At 37.6% G+C, this 21294-nt stretch overlaps 1 protein-coding gene across 6 annotated transcripts in view; it reads right to left on the bottom strand.

Annotated features, from left to right (window-relative positions):
* Nucleotides 1-20255, bottom strand: part of osbpl8 (oxysterol binding protein-like 8) — a 117301-nt gene extending 97046 nt beyond the window's left edge. For 2 of the 6 annotated variants that reach the window (XM_084710612.1, XM_084710615.1), the window contains exons 1-2: nucleotides 19900-20255; nucleotides 2598-2647 (exon numbers count right to left, since the gene is read on the bottom strand). The gene's annotated coding sequence lies outside the window, so the exon portion shown is untranslated. Of the gene's footprint in view, nucleotides 1-2597; nucleotides 2648-19565; nucleotides 19586-19899 lie in introns of those variants that run through there. The other 4 variants (XM_084710617.1, XM_084710613.1, XM_084710614.1 and 1 more) reach the window with 4 other exon arrangements.
* Nucleotides 20256-21294: the final 1039 nt, after the last annotated feature.

Below are 21294 nucleotides of genomic sequence, written 5' to 3'. Positions count from 1 at the left end.
CTAAAGAAAACGGGTCACAAATATCTACTTTATTTAAATAATTAGCATGTATTTTAACATCTGTCTTTAAAAGGTCCAATATGCAAGTTTACAGGGATCTATTAACAGACTAAGTTAGAAATGAAATATAATATCCCTAAGTAGAGGTGTTATGATCCTCCAACTGAGGAGGTCAGGATTCAATTTTTTTTTTTTTATTTCAACTTTCTCTTTTACTGACAGCTCTGGATGATTTTCTCGATTATTTAATTAGTTGTTCTGTTGATAAAATGTCAGAAAATGTTGCTCAATGCTTCTCAGAGCTCATGATGACATCTTCAAATGTCTTTTGTCCACAATTCAAAGATAGTTTACTGTCAGAGGAGGAAAGAAACCAGCAAATATTCACATTTAAGAAGCTGAATTATTTTTTGACTCAAAGCTGCTTATCAAAACAGTTGACGATTAATAATTAATCAATTGATTAATCACTGCAGCTCCAGTGTCAAGTCCTGATTTGTGATTTGATTGTCAACAGATCATTGGTTTTATGCCCTGACAAGCGGCATTTACGTTTTCAAATTTTCTTTTAAAAGAAACTTCTTTAAAAAGAAGTCTATATGTTGTGATAACTGTGCTGCGTTGTAGTGTTTTTGGAGAAAAAAAGAAAAATATTGGGAGAATCGTCCATTCTGTTTTTTTTTTTCATAAATATGTTTTAATTTCACTGCTAGATGTCACTAAATTCCATGCACTGGCCTTTAACATGTGAATAACGTTTCTCTACCTGATATTTATCTGTTATAAATCACCCAGGGACTGCAACAGGTGTTAAAAAGTGTGTTTCTTCATGGTCTAGTGAGTATTTAAGACAGCAGGATGGCATATGTGGGATTTAATAAACTACAGTGTGTTTGCTTACGGTAATGAAGGACATGTCACACAGTGCAACAGTGTGGCTCACTGATATGTTTTCAATAGTTTTTGAACAACAATGGAGCTCTATGGCACAGAGGAAGAAGACACTTTCGGCTCTGAGAGACAGGCAACACTTGTTAGTGAGATACATTCATCGTTCTGGTCTTTTCATGGGTTTTGTTGACAACAGACCTTTTTCACAGCAGCCATTTTGACATGAAAAAGTAGAGTAAACACAGGTGTTACCAAGTATACTAAATGGAACGAGAGCTTCATTAGTATCAGTGATAACACCTGTGTTTACCCAACTATTTCATATCAATATGGCAGCTGTGAAACAGGCCTAAAAAACAAATACAGAATATGAGCAGATTTGTCTTTTAACGTGTTTATAATGTTTCCCTACCTAATATTTATCTGTTTTTATGGCTCAACCTCACTAACAGCTGTCACGACAGCATCTGCTGCCACACTTCTCCCCATTGGTTTTATCGTCAACTCATAGAAATTCAATGCCCTATCGTCTCTTGTGCTACATGCAGTCCATTAAGGCTGGTCCAGTCCATTACGCTGCTACATAACACACGGCACACCAGCACAGTCACACTGAGCATATATAGAGACAAGACCATTATTATGTAAATTAACAAGATTCAGAATTATATAATGACTGATATTATTAGTTCCTCATGTTAAAACAATGCTCATCTCTTTTCTTTTGAGAATACTGTGGCAGAATGGCATGTGGAGCACCAGCAAAAGTGTCACCCTGCAACATTAAAACTGTATTACGCTTCTAAATGCAACAAGGTGACTCAGCGCTAACTAACATCCATTTATCGGATCCATCGGGCCGACGTGTGTGATGGGAATGCTGATGAGGTGAAGGATGAGAAGGAGGATGATGAGAAGGTCTACAGTCCCATGGTGTCAAGGAGACTGTGGTGACCTGAGTATACAAACCCCTTACAGGAGAAACACTGCGGCTGCTTTAATTGGCTGCTGGCTCATAACGGACAGCGTGAAACAAACCCCGCCACAGAGACAGAGAGGAAAATCACAGAGAGAAAGGAGCCACAGCTCCACTTCAGTGAAAATGTGTATGACGCACGCAGCCCCGGCTGAATAATGTGTGTCTGTCTGTGTGTGATACCTCTTGCATAACAGAAAAGGGAGAAAAGATGTGAGGCTGAGATGCCCGCACATGCAGCATAGAGATCAGTATTTTAAAGGATTTGTGGACATCACGAGGAAGTGCAAAGGTCGCAGTGGGAGAAGGTATTCCTGCGCCCTGAGTATGACCTTTCAGGAAAGGAGCACATGGGGGAAAAGAGATGAGGAGCTGTCAGAAGCTGGACAAATATGATTCGCCTCAGCCTGGGATTTCAACAGCTATCTGCAGTCTGTCACCACCAGACTCATTCTGACTTACTAGCCGGGTATGAGGACACATCATCAAGCTGGAGTGTGATGTGATTCTGATGTTTTAGCGTCTGTTAACCTCACCGAGCCTTCCTACATGCATGCACAGCGCGAAAAACACCCAAAAGAAGCCTCAAGAGTGAGGTAAGAGACTGCATTTGTCCACTTCAGGTGCAACCACATTTAAACACAGAAACACAGAAGCATGGAGATGACCGGACTAACGCAGCATGCACATGTGCAGGAGAGAGCGCAAGGGAGGTGAATGAAGGACCTACCTCATGCAGCTCGGCCAGCAGAAAGCACCATTACATTCACAACACAGCCTCTGAGAGAGGGCGAGAGAAAGAGAGAGAGAGGAGAGAGAGAGAGAGAGGAGAGAGGGGGAGAGAGACATAGAGATGACATCACCATATTTTTCTTCCTCCTCCTCTGAAATGTAGGCTAGTGCTGCAGGGCTGCCGGTGTCGGTGGCAGAGCAGCAGTGAGAGCTCCCTCTGTGTGTGTGCAGCGACAGAGAGGAGTTAGCTTTACACAGAGCTAAGCATCCCCTGCTGGATGTGACCTCAGTGTGTTAGAGTCTACAACCCCACCAGAGCCATCAATACACACACAAATAAACAGACAGTATTGAAACACCTAGAGTAACTGAGAGAATGACATAATTCTTCTTGATGTTTTTATGAAATATAAAATATGAGCTTATTAAGCTTCAGGGAAAACAAGCAGTGGAGCTACATCACACAGAAAGGGCTGTATATTTTACCGACTAAGGCTACTGTTTAACCTTGTCAACTCTGTGGAGATAGACAAGTCCCAGGCTGACATTACTGTCTTTCTGAGGCTGAAGCTAGCCCAGTTTTAAAGGTAGAAACTGTAAGACCTAAAGCATTTATTGGTATCAACCATGTCATGCCATCTTATCTGAAAGCGGGTGGATGTTAAGAAAAACTGGCATTGCCATTTGCAAAGGGGTCTCTTGACCTCTCACCCCAAAATATCTGAATGAAAATGGGTTCTGTGGGTACGAAAGACTCTCCCCTTTACAGACTGTTATGATTCTCCAAATCCACAATTTAATTTGACTTTAAATTGTCAGGCTATCCAGTCTTGATTTGTAAAGATCAACAGATTCAAAATTTGGATAGGCACCTAAAGAAAACTCAAAGTTTACTGCAGATTTTATGACTAGAAAAACCTGACACACAGTGCTGGGCTGCAACTCAAACTAACCTTCGGGTTCCCAGCTTTCAAATGGTGTATACCACATTTATGTGGCCCATACTGTTCACCTGTTCTCTCCCTCTTATGATCACCTGTCCCCCTTAAATAACACACATGTATCTACAGTAGCTAGGGAAAAGGGTGAGAGATTTTAGTCCATCAACCATGCTGCCTGGTACTTCCAACTGGCCCCGACTTGTGACAGTTACTAAAGCAGTGCGCTCTTTTACTCTCAAGGACACACTTTTGAAAACAGACCAATGACACTGACCCAAGAACTGCAGTTAACAAGAAGCATTCAGCAGCAGGTTTGTGAAAAAATCCTCCTCCTTTGGAACTAGCTTTAATGTTTCCAAGCATATCACTGCCTGTGTTTACACTTGCTTGTCTAGCACAAGACATTTTGTACAAAGATTATAGTAGGGCTGAACGATTTTGAAAAAAATATTGATTATTTTGTCTGATTGATGTAATATTAGAGATAATGATGTTAAAATGACTAAGGTGTGATATTTTTTCCAGAAATCTGTACCAATGAAGATGTTTTTTTAAGTTTGTAGAATCTGATGTGTAGGACAGTACAGGACATCTCTGCCTCACGACATTCATTAATTTAACATTTTCTGACACACATTTTGCCTTTAACAAATATTGCACATTCTGCGATTTAAAAATTGTAGAAAGCCATATTGCGTTTTTGATAAAAATTTAAATTAATTGTGCAGCTGTAGTTTGTAGGGATTTTCAGATTCTGCACTTGAAATAAAAAATAAATTAAAGAATTTAAAGTGCTGATCATCACTGTGAACCAATGGAGGAAACCCAGAACAAAGATGGGCTACTATTTTTCACTTTAGGTGGGAATCAAGCCTGTTACCTACCTGCCTCAAAGTCCCATTAACAGCAAAGCAAAACCACTATGGTCCAATGGGGAACACCAGACACAAGAACTTGGCTTTCACTATCATCTTTTAAATTGCTTCTCTCCTTTCTGTTCTTATTTGCCTATATATTACTTAAATGTCTTTTTGGATCGCACTTTGTAAACTATGTGCTACTGACATCCTGCTAAACTATGAATCATTACAGACAAGCAGCCTTTGAGTGGTATAATGGCTTATTTTACAAACCAGTAAGAATGTCTACACCATTTACTTCAACTTCATCTTTAGGTGGATCAAGTCTTATTGTCTTTCATGTCTTTTCAACATGTTTAGTTTGTCCTAACTTTGTTCAGACTAGACAGAAATAGGAGGGAGTATAGGAAGGATATGACGACAAAAAAAAGAAAAAAAAAAAAGAAAAAAAAAACCTTTTAAAATGATGATAAATGTCACCAGAGCCGACTGTGATGTCTTCAAATTTCCTGGTTAAGTGGATTCAGGTTCACTGAGTCACCAGGAAGCTGCTCACTCTAAACTCATCTGTAATACAATCTTGTGGCTCATAACATCAAAATGAATCCTCCCTATCTCTTCCTTCATGTCTTATTTCTACACCAACCTGCCATATTATTGTGGTGCATCACTATGGACACAGGGACATTATCAGGCTCTGGCGCCTATGCTCTGTCCCAGCAGACGCTGCTGATAGTGTGAACTATTCTTTTATGACACTAAATGCATTAGGTTATACATGCTTATGATGTAGAGTAAGATGGCATAATAGGTGCTACTTTTAGAAGAATTATTTAAGGAAATATGCAGGTGTCTGTTCCAATATTACTGTGTGTGGTGTGTGAATGTGCTGGTCCAGCTGCAAAGGAAATGTTCTGGTGACAAAAGCCCCCAGCTGTGAGTGTTACTGAGGAAAGAACAGGTAGGTCAGAGCTGAGGTTGGTCTGTCAGAAATAACAGAAAAATACTCACAGATTAAAATTCAACCAGAACTTCAACTAAAACTTTTTAATGCCACAGTTTAGTCAAATTTGAAGCCAACAAACGTGCAAATATAGGCCTATTCTTCTCAGTAAAAACATATACTGACAGGCAAAATGAAAATAACTGGTTGAGTGAGATTTGCAATGACTAATCAATTAGTAATCTATTATAAAAATTAATCACCAACTACTTTATAATCAGTTCGAGTAAATTTTTAAATTTAAAAATTTTCAGCTTCTTAAATGTGAATATTTTTTGCTTTCTTTACTCCTAAATGACAGTAAATTGAATATCATGGAGTTATGAGTAAAACCAGACATTTGAGAACGTCATCTTAGGCTTTAGGAATTAAGTACCTGTAGCTACCCTGCTTACTCCAAGTATGCACACACAATAATCATATACCATATCAGTGCCACATGGCATTTGGGTGCTTGAATGACAGCATTTGATAAAACATGGCATCAGTGAATTCATCAGACAGGCTGACCAAATGACAAATCAAGAACAAGAAATTCGATGGATGATTTTATCCAAAGCACCTTACAAGATCCTAAGCACATTGTGTTTTTTTCTTAGCGGAGTCCTTCATCCTCCCTGACCACTGTTACCCTGTGAAAATAGTGTTCTATGATTTTTCAATTAATTTTCATAATTAAGTATGAGCGCTTCCATGACCTAAAATGTTTTCCCTTTATTGGTTTGTGTGTTGTTCCCCTGAACAGGCAAACACCATTATCTAAAAATCCATTCTGTTATATTTATGTGCAAAGCAAAATTGTGTCAAATTCGCTGAACATAACACATCTTGTCTGGAAAATCTATCAAATGCCCATTTTGAACTTAACCGTCAAAACTCCTTAATATTCCAAACATCGACTGACTGATGTGGAGGACATCTCCTGAATATAATCTGCTTAATAAAAAGAACCAAACATTCTATCTCACCCTCTCCCATCATCCCTCCACAGATAGATGCATCGTATTAAAGTGAATTACACAGTTGTGTGGAGCTTGAATCCGCTGGTGAAGCATCAGCCTGGACTGGCCTATCTATTTGCCTGTGGCTGTAGAGCAGGGTGCAGCAACTTGGCTCATCTAAGACAGCAGTGGTTAATCACACAACACATACATCTATAGGGCAAATACGTCCCCATCTCCTCAAATAAATGCATGATTAATGTTGCGTATTTTACTTTTAACAGATTAATTGCATAAAATGACCAGAATATCAGGTAAGGGTGGTAATGCAATTGTTTGACAGGACTAGTACCTTGATTACTGCATTAGCTTGTTAGATTACTGGCTGTCAAAACCCATTTGTCAAGCAGTATTCACATTCCAATGTAATAGGACATTGCTAAATCAAGCTACCAGCATTAAAGCCTGATCACACCTGTGTGTAGAATGAAAACATTCTGTGGGGAATGAAGCTAAGTCCAGTGGAAGTGCCAGAATTGGTGGATTGATAATTTTTCCGATCAACTTCCACTTTGGCCGACTTTGTAAACAGAGCAGTGGATAGGAAATACATTTATCAGAAGTATCCAGTTATCAATACTTTTTCATTACCACATTTTTAAAAACAATACAATAATAGCATTCAATAATATCAAAAGTACAGAATCGACTGAAAAATGTATCCAAGTGGTCACTCAATTGCTCTGCCTGAAATTTGGCTTGCAGATTAACAGTTTACTATATTATGTGCTTAGGACTTTTTCTTCTTTTTGCAATGGTATCGAAAGAGTAACAAGTATTGTTTTTTTATATATTAATATTGCAGTGAAGTTTAAAATTCTGGTACTGTGACTGACTCACAAGTAAGCCTACAGCTACAGCAGTTTACCAAGTGGCCCTGTTGGTCACTACATCAACTCTAACACATTTTTCTTTTAAAATGCATACCTAATGTTTGCTACATTTACATCCAGCATCCACACCATTCCGGCTTTTTCAGCCCTCTATAACAGAGTCTGTCGGAAATGTCGCTGATCCTCTTTCAGTTTAAAAACTCTGAGACTGCGTTTTAGTCTGGGCAGGTGGCAAACAAGACTTTTGAAAATGCTGACCCTCATGTTCATTTTCTAATTGGGTCCTATCAGTCATGACGTGTTAAACAATTCATCAAGCCCCTATCATGTGACCTTTTTCCCATAATAAAGATATTTTAAATACTCTGCAATAATGATATTGTTGACAATATGACAAAATACATGTTTTGGTTTAGAACTCAGCAGCTGTTGAGCTCTCCTTGCAGAATTTTTGGCTCATACTCAACTCAGGTCTTCTGCCTGGGATGGTAAAATTAGTTTGTTGTTTTGCTCCTTTTGCCTTTTCAGCCTTCTATTTCCATATTGCATATCTGATCTTTGATAACCAAACAACCCTCTAATGAAAACTCAACTTTTCACAATTTTTGTTCTTCATTTGCAGTATTTTCTAAGCTATCAACCACACAGGAGACAAACTGATTCCTGTTTACACCGACACAATGCCCAGCGTATGTGAATGTTAATATGACCGGAGATTATTTCTGAGGCACACTAAAATGCTCACATGAACGGGGATCATTTACATTTTAAAATGCTCATGTAAAATGGTACGGATGTAGCCATAGTCACTTTGCCACCAAGCTTCATGACCTAAGTATTCTAGCTAAACTATCCTCCTCAGCACTTTCCTAGATTATACAAAATGCAAATGAGGTTTTGAATGAGAGACTGGGGAAGCTCATCTGACCTTGCTGGATGGTGCAAAAGTCGTGACCATATGTGAAGATTACACCACTGCAATGAAAAGTCATCTTCAAGGGGATTAATGAGAATGAATACAGTGACAAAGGCCAAAAACTTGTAATGTGGACTCAGTTTTGCAGTAAGTGTGACAGAGACACTGCAGTTTTAAGTGAGATGGAGGGCAGCACACAGCTGTAGGCTTAATTCTCTAACAATACCTCGAAGTTAAACATCTCTTTGTTGAAGAAAGAGGCATTCTTGTCCACAAATAACAGCAATTATGAGCCTAAAATCCTTGCCCAGAGACCCAGTAAAGCCTGCCCAACCTGAACACAAGGTTTAGAGATGGGCGTGCAAAGATAACTTATCTGAACAGTGATAAGGCAAAAGGAATTTTGAAAAAGCCATCAAACGTTGATAAGACCAGCACAAAAAGGAAATAAGAGAGATAAAAGTGAAACGTATCTCAGACAACTCATCTCAAAATACAAGAGGTCAAGGAAGTCTTTAATGGACATAACGATGCAGAAACATTCATTTGATTAACTTCTGTCTTAAAGGCCTCTTCTGATTGGCTATCCTAGAACTTCAGGGGTAATATTATCACACCACTGACACTGACACTTACATTATGACTGTTTGTAGCACTGGGGAACTAAATGCCATTCAGCTTCCCCTTCCTCAACCTGTGCCTTAAGACGTTATTCAGAAAGATCTGCACATTGAGAGGGGTGACACTCCAAGTGGAAATTCTATGTGAATAACGCAAGTGGCATAAGTACGTGATTTGACGTCACAGCTACTGTCCCTTTCGCCCCGCTCCGAGGCCACGGCTTAGCCCAGAGGGATTATTACAGCCGGACCTGTGGTGATTTTTGAAGACTTGTGCCAACAGGATGGCTGCGCAGCACAGAGTGGCTGAAATAAATACCTGTCAAAAGCTAAAAGCTGGAGCAGGTTTGTTGACCGTAACAATGGGTGTTAATGTTGTGGTATGATATGAAATTGTATCCTCGTTGAACATTGTGCGCTCCTACTGAGCGTGAGCTCAGCAAAACAAAACATCAACATCCCTCTGTGTCAAACAGGCTCATCAAAAGCAATGCATTGTGCATCCTTCAAAGAGCTGCAGCTGTGCACAGGACTCTGGAGTCTGAATGAGTGAATTAGGGCACTAGAAAGCAGCGCATGTACAATGCTCGTTAACTCCTTCAGCTTCATAACAAAGGCTGATCTGTTTGTGTTGCAAACAGTTTAATATTCAGTCATTTTGAGCGTCATAATCACATAAAAGTGACTGATTGAACATTCAATCATATTTGTATTACTTTGTGACAATGATTGACACATTAATCACAATATATATCAATGACTTTGTACTTATGTCAGTTTATCATAAACACATCACTGTGCTACAATAAAAGTATCCACCAAAGTGTCTAGTGAGCTGGACAGAGAGGCCAGATGTGCAATTGGACACCCTTTAAGAACAGCTACGGGCACAGCTCTGGGCTTAAATACTGTGGATTACAGAAGTGTGGATGTAGAGCTGCAATGACTATTCGATTAACTGATTAAGTGACCGAAAGAAAATTTGTAGCTGACTGTTTTGATTAATTAATCATCAAATGAAAATGTCAAACATCTGCTTTTTCAGCTTCAAAAATGAGAGAATTTAGTGCTTTTCATTGTCATTTATGATTGGGTTTTGGACTGTTGGTTGGACAACAGAAGCAGTATGAACTAACTTTGGGCTCTGGGAAATTGTGACATTGACAGTCAATGATTTATCAATTAATAATATAAAAAAACTGCAGATTAATCAATAATGAAAATAATTAGGGCTGTCCCAAATACCTTCTTTTGGGCTTTGAAGCCTCTCTAGCAATTCGTCTATTTTTCCAAAGCCTCATTGCAATGAAAAGGGGCAGTCCTACTGGACACCTTTGTGTTGCTCTTGCTGCTTGAATTTTGTCAGTCGGTTGCAACCCTATCTGGATATATGTTTGTGTATGTGATGTCAAAATGTGATGATGTTGCTTCACTGTGGGGATAGAAAAGGCCCCTACAGAGCGCTCGTCACCACCATCCTCCCTTGATTCACCCCAGTGTTTCAAGCAGGTAGCTAAAAACAGATGCCTGGGGGAAAAAATGTGACTTTTGCAGTTTCCACTTGTAAGGCGAGTATAATAGTTACACCCTGCTCGAAAATAGAGAGAGAAACAAGACAAGTTGTGAAAAATGTGACTGTAACAACCCACTAAGAGTGTTAAAAAAAACATAAGAGCACTGGGAACCAGCAACTTGCTCAGTCACTAAAATACCTGCTACTGCATTTCTGATCAAACATCCCTTTGAGGTGCTTTTTCTTTTTGTTTACTTCATGTATAATGCCTTTGTTCTTGCAGCGAAATATTTACAGCCACAACTAAAAAAGCTTCAAAAACCACTGCCCAAGGTGCTTCAGAATGATAGAGCAAAAGAAAATGCATACACCAGAGCCTTTTTCCATCGTGTTCAAAGGACACAAGGACTTTTTTGCTGATCCTTTCAAAAAGCTGCAACAGTGGATTGCAGTCAACTAATCTCAACTTCAATTTCTCATGTAAATACATTGTGCAGTAGTAATCATTTGCACCACATGTCAATGTTTCATCCAGAGGGTTTGTTTGTTTTTCTGTCTCCTCTTGAAGATATTCTGCAGTGCAATTGAAATGCCCTCAGTACAAACATAGGTGTGGTCAGCTGCTACACCTAAAGTAAGTTCCAGGCAAGCTTTTAATGAGTCAACTCATGAGCTCAGACATAATGGGTTTTTTTGGTGTGGACTACAAGTGATGGCTTCTGCATGTCTGGTGGCTATGATGACAGTCATGCAGCAAAGCAAGATTCCTCCAGGAGTGTTAAGCCCAGGTCCGATTCATTTGTTCAATCATACATACTTGTGGTTGGCAAAGAAGACTCAGGTCTCATAATGATTAAACAAAAGTGCAAATGAACTGATATTTTCTTCAACTTGTCAAGATCTTTCACATTGAAAAAGTTGAATGAAGATGGTCAAATTTATCATTGTAAATATTTCATTGTTTTTCACGGAGCGAGTAAGACTTAATTCATATTATGGGTTTGTATGGTTCAGTGCGCAAGTGAGGCAGCTATTTAATCTGTATTCTTGTAACTGCACCAGTAGATAAAATACGTCAGGATCTGACTGCTTCAGCTTAGCATGTGACTGACTGATCAATCACACCATGTGTTTACTTTGTAGATAATAATCAGAGCAGCATGTTGCAATGTCAGGGGGAAAAAAATCCTCTGAGTTTTTACCAATTAGGAAAAATAGAGACATACAGCCAAATTAGTCAGGGGAGCAGTGAAGCACTTACCTATCACCTGAACTTGGGCAAAAAGTCTCTAGCACGGCACAAAGAGAGAATAGAGAGGAATCGCTAATGCCAATATTCAGAGAACATCTAATCTAACATGGTTATCCTAGCCAGTAACATTGTTTTAGTAATTTTAGTAGTTTTTTTGGGTATTTAATGGAAAGCGGTTACTGTATGTCAGAAGAAGGGGTGAGAATCTCCTGGCATCCCACAGTTCTAGTCTGACTCAGAGGGCTATGATGCAATTATAAAACAATGCATCTTAATGCATCAAAATATACAACAACATATTTAAATGATCCATACTTTAGTCAGACAAAATTTGCATGCTGTGTGTCTTAGGGATGATATTCATTTATCAATGATTGATTAATCAATCATTTAGAATTTGATCAATCAAGTCAATTTAATCAATCAAATAAAAATCTGAATTCTAACAGAATTCTAACAGATGCGCTCCATGTTATCTGATATTCATGTATGTTTTTCATATGTAGGCCTTTACATGTTTCAAAGGTTATGTAATGCTGTCAGAAAATATTCAGTGTGTTGCTGTGAAAATAAAGCTTTGACTGAGGGGGAAAAATGCATTTGGTATTGTTCAGTATAGGCAAAATTTTCTTTCTTTCTTGTTTTTTTTTAAAGTAATGATTAATCCATCGTTAATGTTACCAATGATCGATTAAGGAGTGCTTACAATTTTCAGCTCTGGTGCGGCTCGTGTCCAGGTACTTTTTCCCTTAAATTTCACATAAACCAAAATGCTCCCATTTGCTAACTTTCAAGCCAGGAGACGCTTGTTGGATTTTATACATCTGCAGTTGCTCTCGCTCAGCCATCCTCACAAAAACCCAAGAAGTTACTTAGTTTAAAATATAATGTTTGTCTGTTACCTCTTACCATCCAATTGTTCAGCTGTAAGAAAGATAGAGCCAAGTCTTACAAAATTGTTACAGGTGATCATAATATCAAGAACTGGGTTTTGACATTCATTGATTTTCATATTATGGCTCATAATTGTTCAGGTCGTGAGTGACGCAATTGTTCAATCTGTCATCTAGAAACTACATAAATAAGATTAAAGTTAGGAAATTAATATTAGGTTAGGGTAAATTCTAATGTGGCTGCTTTGTAGGATGGGTAATACCCTTCATAGTAGTGTAAAACATGCACATGTACACGCACATTTTGTATGAAAGATGAGTAGGGCCATTTTTGGAAGTCATCTTAATTTTTTTCCTTTTTAAAGGGGGACTTGCAGCTAATCTGCTTAAAGTTTCTAATAAAATCCACAAGTCAGCTTTGGAGGAATGGTTTAAGTGACTCAGTAGATCAAAGGTTTTGCCCTTGAATCTCTAAATTAATGAAGACACATTTGACATGATTTAATTCTCAATTTGTTATCGGTTTTGAGTCAGTGAGACAAACAAAACTGGAGACAGGATACTTTGAATCTATATTACTGGGGATTTTAAGACAATACTGCATCTAAGGTTGTTTCCTCTTTGAACTTAACTTTGAAGCCAGCAGATCTCGGTGTGATACAGGAGGAAGCTGCAGTTTAGGTGGGCAGAAATGAAGTTCAGCTGCCTCCGAAGCTATGCTCTGGAGGCCTGACGAGGGTGGACAATGAAGTTAATGGGCTGGGACATTCATAAAGGGCTTGACACGCCCACGCTCCTTTATCAAATAACAAATCCTGCTCAGCGGTGGACCTGGTGCAAGGCTGACACAAGAAACTACACTAAACCCTTCGTCACTGGAGACAGCTGCAAATTAAAGACATGTTTGTTCAGTTTTGTTTGATGAATACAAGCAAAGGGTAGCCAAGCTTCTTTGAATAATGAAGGCTGCAACGAAATGAAAGGTACACAATAATAAGGTTTCGTTGGAATAAAAACAGCTGTTTTCATTGGTAAGCCTCAGCTAACGCTCTTGTGGATGGTAATAAAGGCTGTTGAACTAAGCGGGCCAGAGTGTAACCTGATTTGTGTGCCGCTCTTGGATAAATCCACCCTGACAAGAAGTGAGAGGCAACTATCTCACTTCGAGCACATCTGGCATTTGTCAGAGTGAATGCATCCAATCAGCCAAACCACAGCCAGTGGCCTGAGTGTCCCAGCTGGGAAGATTACGCCGCGCTGATGCTCTGGCCTTGGCATTTCAATAACTTCATGAGCAGCACAGCATTTGTTGTAGCTCCTAATGGTGTTACAGTCTGGAGGCAGACAGACATGAGGCTGCTGTGGGACTTGCTGACAGGTGAATATTTGCTCAGTGAGGGAATCGGTGTGAAGAGGTTGTTTGATTGTCTCATAATGTGGCTGCTGTGAAGCCCTTTAAGGACTGTAACTGTGATTAAGGACTAAATGTACTTCACTAGGCTCTTAGCTCTACTGGTATCAGCTGAGATAAGCACTAACTGTGCTCAGTCTATACTCATCTTTAAGCCCCAACCTCAGCAGTTTTAACCATTTCACAGTTTCAGCTTTTTTTAAAGCATGTTCCCATTAACTATGTATATTTGTGTATTAAAAAGGGTGTGAAAAGATCTCAATGGAACTGCTGTACAAAATAATTTACCATTAGAAAGCACGACTCCCAGATCAAACTGGAAACTTCAAACTAAAAGAACGTTCCCACTCCCAAAAGCCTCTGAACATGTGGCTGCAACGGCACAAGATATGTCTCAAGACAATCTGGAATTCATCACTTTCACAAATCAAATGATTGCATAAAAAAGGAACAGGTTTCATAACAGAATGAATCCAATCCCAAAATTTCCAGTCAGCCTTTATGGAATTTCGCAAGGGTCATGTGCTCTTGCCCACAGATGTCCATCTTTGTCTGACTGATTCATTCTTCACTGGACAGCAATAATCTATTGAGAAAATGTCAGCATTTCCCATTAATTACCCCAGCTGTACATGATGCATCTGAGACACCAAGGCATTTTGAGGACAGAACATAGTTAGAACAACATTATCCTCTGCAATTATCCACTAGTGCAAAACTAAATTTATCATTGTCAAGGTACAGCACATCAGCAAACAGATAGCATTACTGCATAAATTAAAATGCTGACATTATCATTGATAATTAATTAACATTAGCTAAATTAAGTGACACTGTTAGCTGTCAATCTCTTTGCTTATCTCAACTGACATATCCGGTTGTTTGTCATGAAAAATAATGAATAGAAGAATCCACTTTTCACTTCTTGAATGGCTCAAATGTAAACTCGAGCCAATGTTGTGGTTTCACCAGTCATGAACTGTATTAAAGTCATTTAAAATGCTTTGTGAGTGTGACTTTTTCACTGTCATCACCATTCATATCTATACAACCAATGTATTTAATTAAATAGTTTACAAGAGCACAAAACTGTTAATAAGAGGACAGTTCTTTATTGATCTACCATCTTAAAGGGACAATAACCCTAAAATCAAAGATACTTATATTTCCCCTGGCCTGTAGTGCTATTTAGTCATCTAGTTTTTTTTGTTTTGGTTTTTTTTTGTGTGTGTGTGTGTGTGTGAATTACAGAGTTTTGGAGATACCTGTCAAAGAGATGTCTAGACTAGATGGCACTCAGCATGTGGTGCTCAAAGCACAAAATAGAAAAAGTTTAAAAATTCAAAAACCAGAGTCTCTTTTTTAAAATTATGACCCTTTTACTCAAGATAATCTACAGACCTTGTTATGAGCAGTTTCATATAGGAACTACTGTCTTTCTGCTGTAGAATCTACTAGAACTACTTTTTTTCCACTAGAATGAAAGTAGGTCCACAAGGTCTGTGGATTATCTTGAGTAACTGGGTCATGATTTTTGGAAAGAGACGCTAGTTTTAATTTTGGTGAACCTGATAAACAGATTTCTTCTTCGGGGAAAGCTTCCCCCAGGACGTCCACCCACCACGGTCTGACAAAATTCAATAGGAAACAATGTACGTATTAATTTAAAATGCAATACCTGCGACAATATAATTTTTCAAACACTTCAAGATTTTTTGCACCAGCTGAAATTCTATCAATAGCAATACTGAATACAAAACAGGTCATTCGGTGCACCAAAAGACTTGATAACAGCCTATTTTACATGGAACTGTTCTGTGTCAATTTCAGATACAGAGTTCAGTGCTGCTGACCTCTTCATACCATGACAGTGACTGATTTAGTATAATGAAACATGAGACAGTGAGAGACACTGAAAACATCCCTTGGTAGATTCTTCTCTATTTTACCAAAACAGGAAGGGTGTAGAAATGATGTATGTATGATAAGAACAAGTGGTGCTGACAAAGCGTTCATGCTCAGCAAACCATTACTGAAAAAAAATAAAAATAAAAATCTGTCAAACCTGCTCACTACATTTTGTCCTAACCATTACCCACATTGTCTGGTTTCTCTTGCATGTGCAAACACAGGAAACAAATAAAACACCAATGAAAGCTACTGTGGACTCAAAGCAATTCAAGTCTGCAAAAACAGGTATAGATGTAAATGTGGATGTACAGTATTCTGTCCTGTGACTGAAAGGTTGATTTGACCATGTGAGAATTTTATGCATGCATAATGTATTATGGGAAAGCATTATTCATATTTGTGGGAATGTACCAACAGCTCAAAATGCTTTGTGCAGATTAGAGTATCCAAAGAAACAGACTCTCTCCTTGCAAAAAGTTAGTCCTCCCGCCCAGCACTTGGCATAATTAATCAGCTTCATTAACATGACTGTGCATTTCAATGTAAATGTTCCACTAAGGTCCCATTTTCCATGGTCAGAGTTCTGCAAAAATACTTTTAATAGGCTACAATACATAGAAATTGCAAATTTAACCAAATTTCTGTAAACAAATGATTTTATTTCATAACTGGCAAGCTGTTGCTCAATGTTCGCTTTGTTTAAAAGCAGGCAAAGTGCTTTTCATTTAAGCCAAGAATCACATATTTGGGATGCATGCTGGGTAGAGATCACATTCTTTTTGAAAGTGTATTTATATAGGGAATTTTACCTTTATACAAATAACGAGGCTAGAGCTGAAATGATTAGTGAATTGATAGATTAGTCTATCAACAGAAAACTAATTCACTGGTTTCAGCCTCAAATAAGAGAGTTTTCTGTATTTCTCCATTTTATATAATAACTTGCAGGGAAAAGTGAGAAAATAACCCTATTAAGCAGAGGAAAATTAATTATTATGCTTGATTAAATTGATTTTTAGCTGCAGCCTTTAACCAGGCTGACTAAATGGCACACATATTTCAGAGAAAAAGCACTTTTTTTAAATTCTACTGTGGGCATTGCAATACTGGTTTTGTTGCATTGTGGGAAACCATCTGAGTTTCCTTTTCCAGTTCAGTGGTCTCCGTTTCATCACTATCTCCATGCCCAACTTACATGCAAGAAATGTTTCACACTTGTTCCCAAAAAAGACAATATTCCAACTAAGCTTGATTACAGCTGCAACAAATTCTGAATATTGTCATATTTGGAATAACAGTGGAAAATTAATGCGCATGTGAACGTAGTCACTGTTCAAACAACCAAAACAAAATTATCTACTGCTGGTTTCCTGTGTATGCAAGCTTTAATATGATGCTGGTGCTCCCAAAGTAGATCATGCATTCAAATTTAGAGCTATGTGTGTCTATCAGGTAATAAGCTGCAGCTCGAGAAGGGCAGAATGGAAACTCCATTTGGCTGGCAAATCAGCCGGTCGTTCTTGTGACCCTGGATTGCGAGCCTCACCTCTGCAGAAAGTTTGGCATGGAAAGTCTGGGATTTACATGCAAATAAGCAGAGGATGGAAAACATGGAAATACAGTATGTGAATGGCAGAGCCCAAGCTGACACAGGTACAAAGAATAAAATGACTGGTCTTTTCGTCATTGACTCAAAGCACCTGCGGTTAATGACAAGTTAGCTCATATCCTATCCTATGATCTACACTTTGATATCCAGTTGTCTATGAAAACCAAGGTCAGAGCTGTTGGCACATATTAGCAATTTAAACACATTATTCAGTGTTTTTAAATCTGACCATTTTCATGCCAGAAAGATTTAGCTTTCAATTATAAATGCTTTTTTAGGATCAACATGAATATACAAATTAGGGATGCACGAACCAATAAAGGAAATTTATATTATCATATACTGGAGATGTAACAACACCAAAAACTCAAGGTCCAATAATACCACAATAAAAAGTCCATGATATGACATTTATGTGGTTTTAAAAACTAAATTAAATTGACAGTTATCAAAAATGTCTCTTATGAAATCTGATGCTTTGACTCTTTAATAAAATAAAATTTAAGTGCCCACTCATGACCATGCAAAAAGAAAAAGTGTCATGAATTGTCTTTGGCAATGAATGTTTGAATTAGCCTATGTATGTACGATTGTAAAATAAAAACAATGCAGCAGTTAGTAGCAGTCATTTTATAAAATTAATCATGTACTATCATGATAGATATCATCACCGTCTGCTACAGTCTCAAGACATTTTATGATAACATTTTGCAAAAGTCCATATGGTGTTGCATCCCTATTAATTATTACTCCAATAATGAAAATATAGCTGATAAATATCCGATTTGACAGATTAGGTTAAAGCATTTAATTTGAATTCTTCAGCAAAATGCTCTATAAAAGGCAAAATATATTTGGGATTTTTTTATTATGTACTTTACTACAAAAATAAATGCACATTCGAAAAGTCAGACCTGTTCTTAGTTCCTGTTGTGATGTCAAATTTGGTTTGGTTAGAGCTGTGGAATATTAAATCATCCATCTTTTCTTGCTACATCACAGACTTTCTTAGTCTCAGGGTTAGCATAAACTACATGTTATATGAACTTCTTTTTAGAATACAAAAATGTGAAATTACTGGTTATCTTATGAATACTAATTAAGTAATCATATCAGCTGAAAAAATCCATTATCATGCATCCCTGATATAAATCAAATATAAGTAAGAAGGAGTGAGAAAGCTCTGTGAAAACTCAGGCGGACAACATGCCAGTCTGATATCAGATGTCTGATAACAGGCCAGGATCTGCCGGATGCATCAGTTGTCTGACACAATTAGGAACAGTTCTTACTGCCGGTCAGCCAGTCTCCTGTTTCTGCTCCTGGCTCCTGTCAGGTGAAAGTGGTAACAGAGCACCGGGGCTGAGGAGGCTGCAGTCTTGTAACACTGCAGCAGCAGGGTCATATGTTTGAGAAGGATGCAGGCAGGGGGGTAATAATATGTAGACAGACAGCTGGGGAGGTCAGGTAAGAAAAGCAACAACGTTTTCAACACTGCTGACCATTCTTGAAACCAGGGGTGGAAGAAACTAATTAAAATACTCAAATTACTGTAAGTAAGTAGTTTTTTGCGTACTTTTCCCTTCATGGGTAGATTTTCAGGTCTGCACTTTTACTTGTAAGTGTGCATTACACTTTGTAATTTACTTTGCTACTTTAAAAATTATAATTGAGTACTGAGTACAATTTGAATTAATATCCAAATGTTTTATCTGCATTTTTATACCCAATATGGTTATTTTCACTTACAGACCAATAAAAACAACAAGCAGTAGCACAGGTTTTAAGTAAGGACATTAATGATCATTAATAATCAATCGATTAATTGCCATTGAGAATTTAAACAATTTAAGATCTTTAATCAGTAGTTTAGAAATGGCAGTAACGTAGCCTCATTTGACATTGTTTTATCTGGCATGGTTACTTGTTATATAAGGAAACTTAAACAGCAATGCTGCAAAGTAGCTAATATTTTAAGTAGTTTTTGAGATTAATACTTTTGCAAAGTATTTGAATCTGAACACCAGTACTTATACTTGTAAGTGAGTAACAACACTTATACTTGAGTACAGATTTTCTGTTCTCTTTCTACCACTGCATTAAACATAACACCAAAAAACAGATACAGATACAGCCTCTCCTATGAATCTCCAGATACAGTATGGTTGAAGAAAATTATAATGAAGCATGCCTCATTACTCACCACTTTGATGCATAGCACACCGCGTCCTAAATTCAGGACTCCATACAAGCTAACATGACACTGAAGGCTATTTCTCAATATGTCTACACCGGTGTATGAGTTGGGACCGGCGCAAAGACGTCAGGGAAGCGTATGGAGATGATGGAGAAGGTGCTAGCTAACCCTGTTTTATTACATAATAGTACGCACTGCTCGACTGCAGAGTCACGGCTGTCAACTGCCACAGACACACAATTAGCAATTAAGCTAGCTGCGTTTAATCAAAATTAGCAAGTGTTGGAGTGGAAGGAAAATATTGTGTTTTAGTTGTTTTGTTTGTGTGGTTTCACGTTACCTTTGCTTCGTTGGGGGTCTCCCAGTGGCTTATGTGACCGGCTCACGGAAGGAAAACGCTGGCTGTAAATAATGAGGCGGTCCTCCGAGATGTTTGTCCGTCTGCTAACTGTTAGCTGACGACGTTATAACGTTTATTTCTCAATGCTCGCTGCTCCAGCCGGTGATGGCTCGCGTCCCCCTCAGCCCAGCGGCGCCATGTTGGTCCGATATTAAAGTATGGATAAGTAAAAAATAACTTAACAATTGCTAAAATGCTTTTTAATGTCTATATAATGACAATATTCAGTCAACTTGTTAGCCACTAGCCCGCCTGCACGATTCTGTCATGGGTTTGAGTGGACAAACGTCACTTTCACCGAAGTGAAGCTTATTTCCGGTAACAATTTTCAAATTAAAAGCAACAAAAATATCAAATTTAAAGAGCGAGGTTTTCTCCTTCTGTTCACAGAATAATTGCGTTTTAATAATAATATGTTTCAGTTTAATGCGACTTTTGTTATTTCATGCAATTAAAATTGTCTTACCTAGACTGATTGTGTATAATGTAATGATCTTAAATCTTAAAAATCTTAAAATTTATCATTGAAAATAAGGTAAAAGATTAATATTTTCTGGCTGCCTTTAAAAATATTTTCACATTTCATAGACTGTTTCCTTTTGTGTCAACCTCTGAAATTCTCCAAAAGTTAGCCCCACCAGTTAATTAAATTTGCACACATTAAAAAAATAATAATAATTATTAAAATAAATTTAATTTCTGGAACAACCAGGAATAAGGGGGGAAATGAGAGATGGAAGGTTTTTTATTTTCACTTTACAATTTTAAAATAAAGTTGACATGTCAAGAAGAAAGTCAACATAACATGAATAAAGTTGAATTCTCAGTACTTAGACTAGGCATAAGAAAAAAATAAATGAGAGGACAATTTTTAAACTTGACATATCATTGTGATTATCGTCTTGATATTCACATTTATTTTTGACATTTCAACTTTCTCTCTTTGTTCCTTAATTTGACACCAATAAAAAAAAAGTCTATTTGATTTTTAGTAAATATTGTTTTGTTTTGTTTTGTTTGTTGTTGTTGTTGTTGTTGTTGTTTTAAGTTTTGGTTGTTGTTTTTTTTTTATTCTGTATTATTTCTCACTAACGAAAAATTTCTTTCTTTTGACTTTACATATTGCTTATATTCATGTTACTATTGTTGAATTTAACCATATTTTGTCACCATTCATTTAAATTTTCTCCCCTTCTTTGATGTTTTAATTATTCTTCCTGCATTTACTTCTGTGCTTAATGTTACATATAAATAAAGTGTATAATGTAACTATCATTGGTGGTCATTTTAATAGTGGTAGAAGAAATTATTTTCTTTTCATAATGTAAAGTAGTT

Source organism: Lutjanus erythropterus, chromosome 22 (assembly GCF_056507025.1).
Source record: "Lutjanus erythropterus isolate fLutEry1 chromosome 22, fLutEry1.hap2, whole genome shotgun sequence".
Taxonomy (NCBI): Eukaryota; Metazoa; Chordata; class Actinopteri; order Lutjaniformes; family Lutjanidae; genus Lutjanus; species Lutjanus erythropterus.
This window is presented reverse-complemented; position numbering and strand designations above follow the sequence as displayed.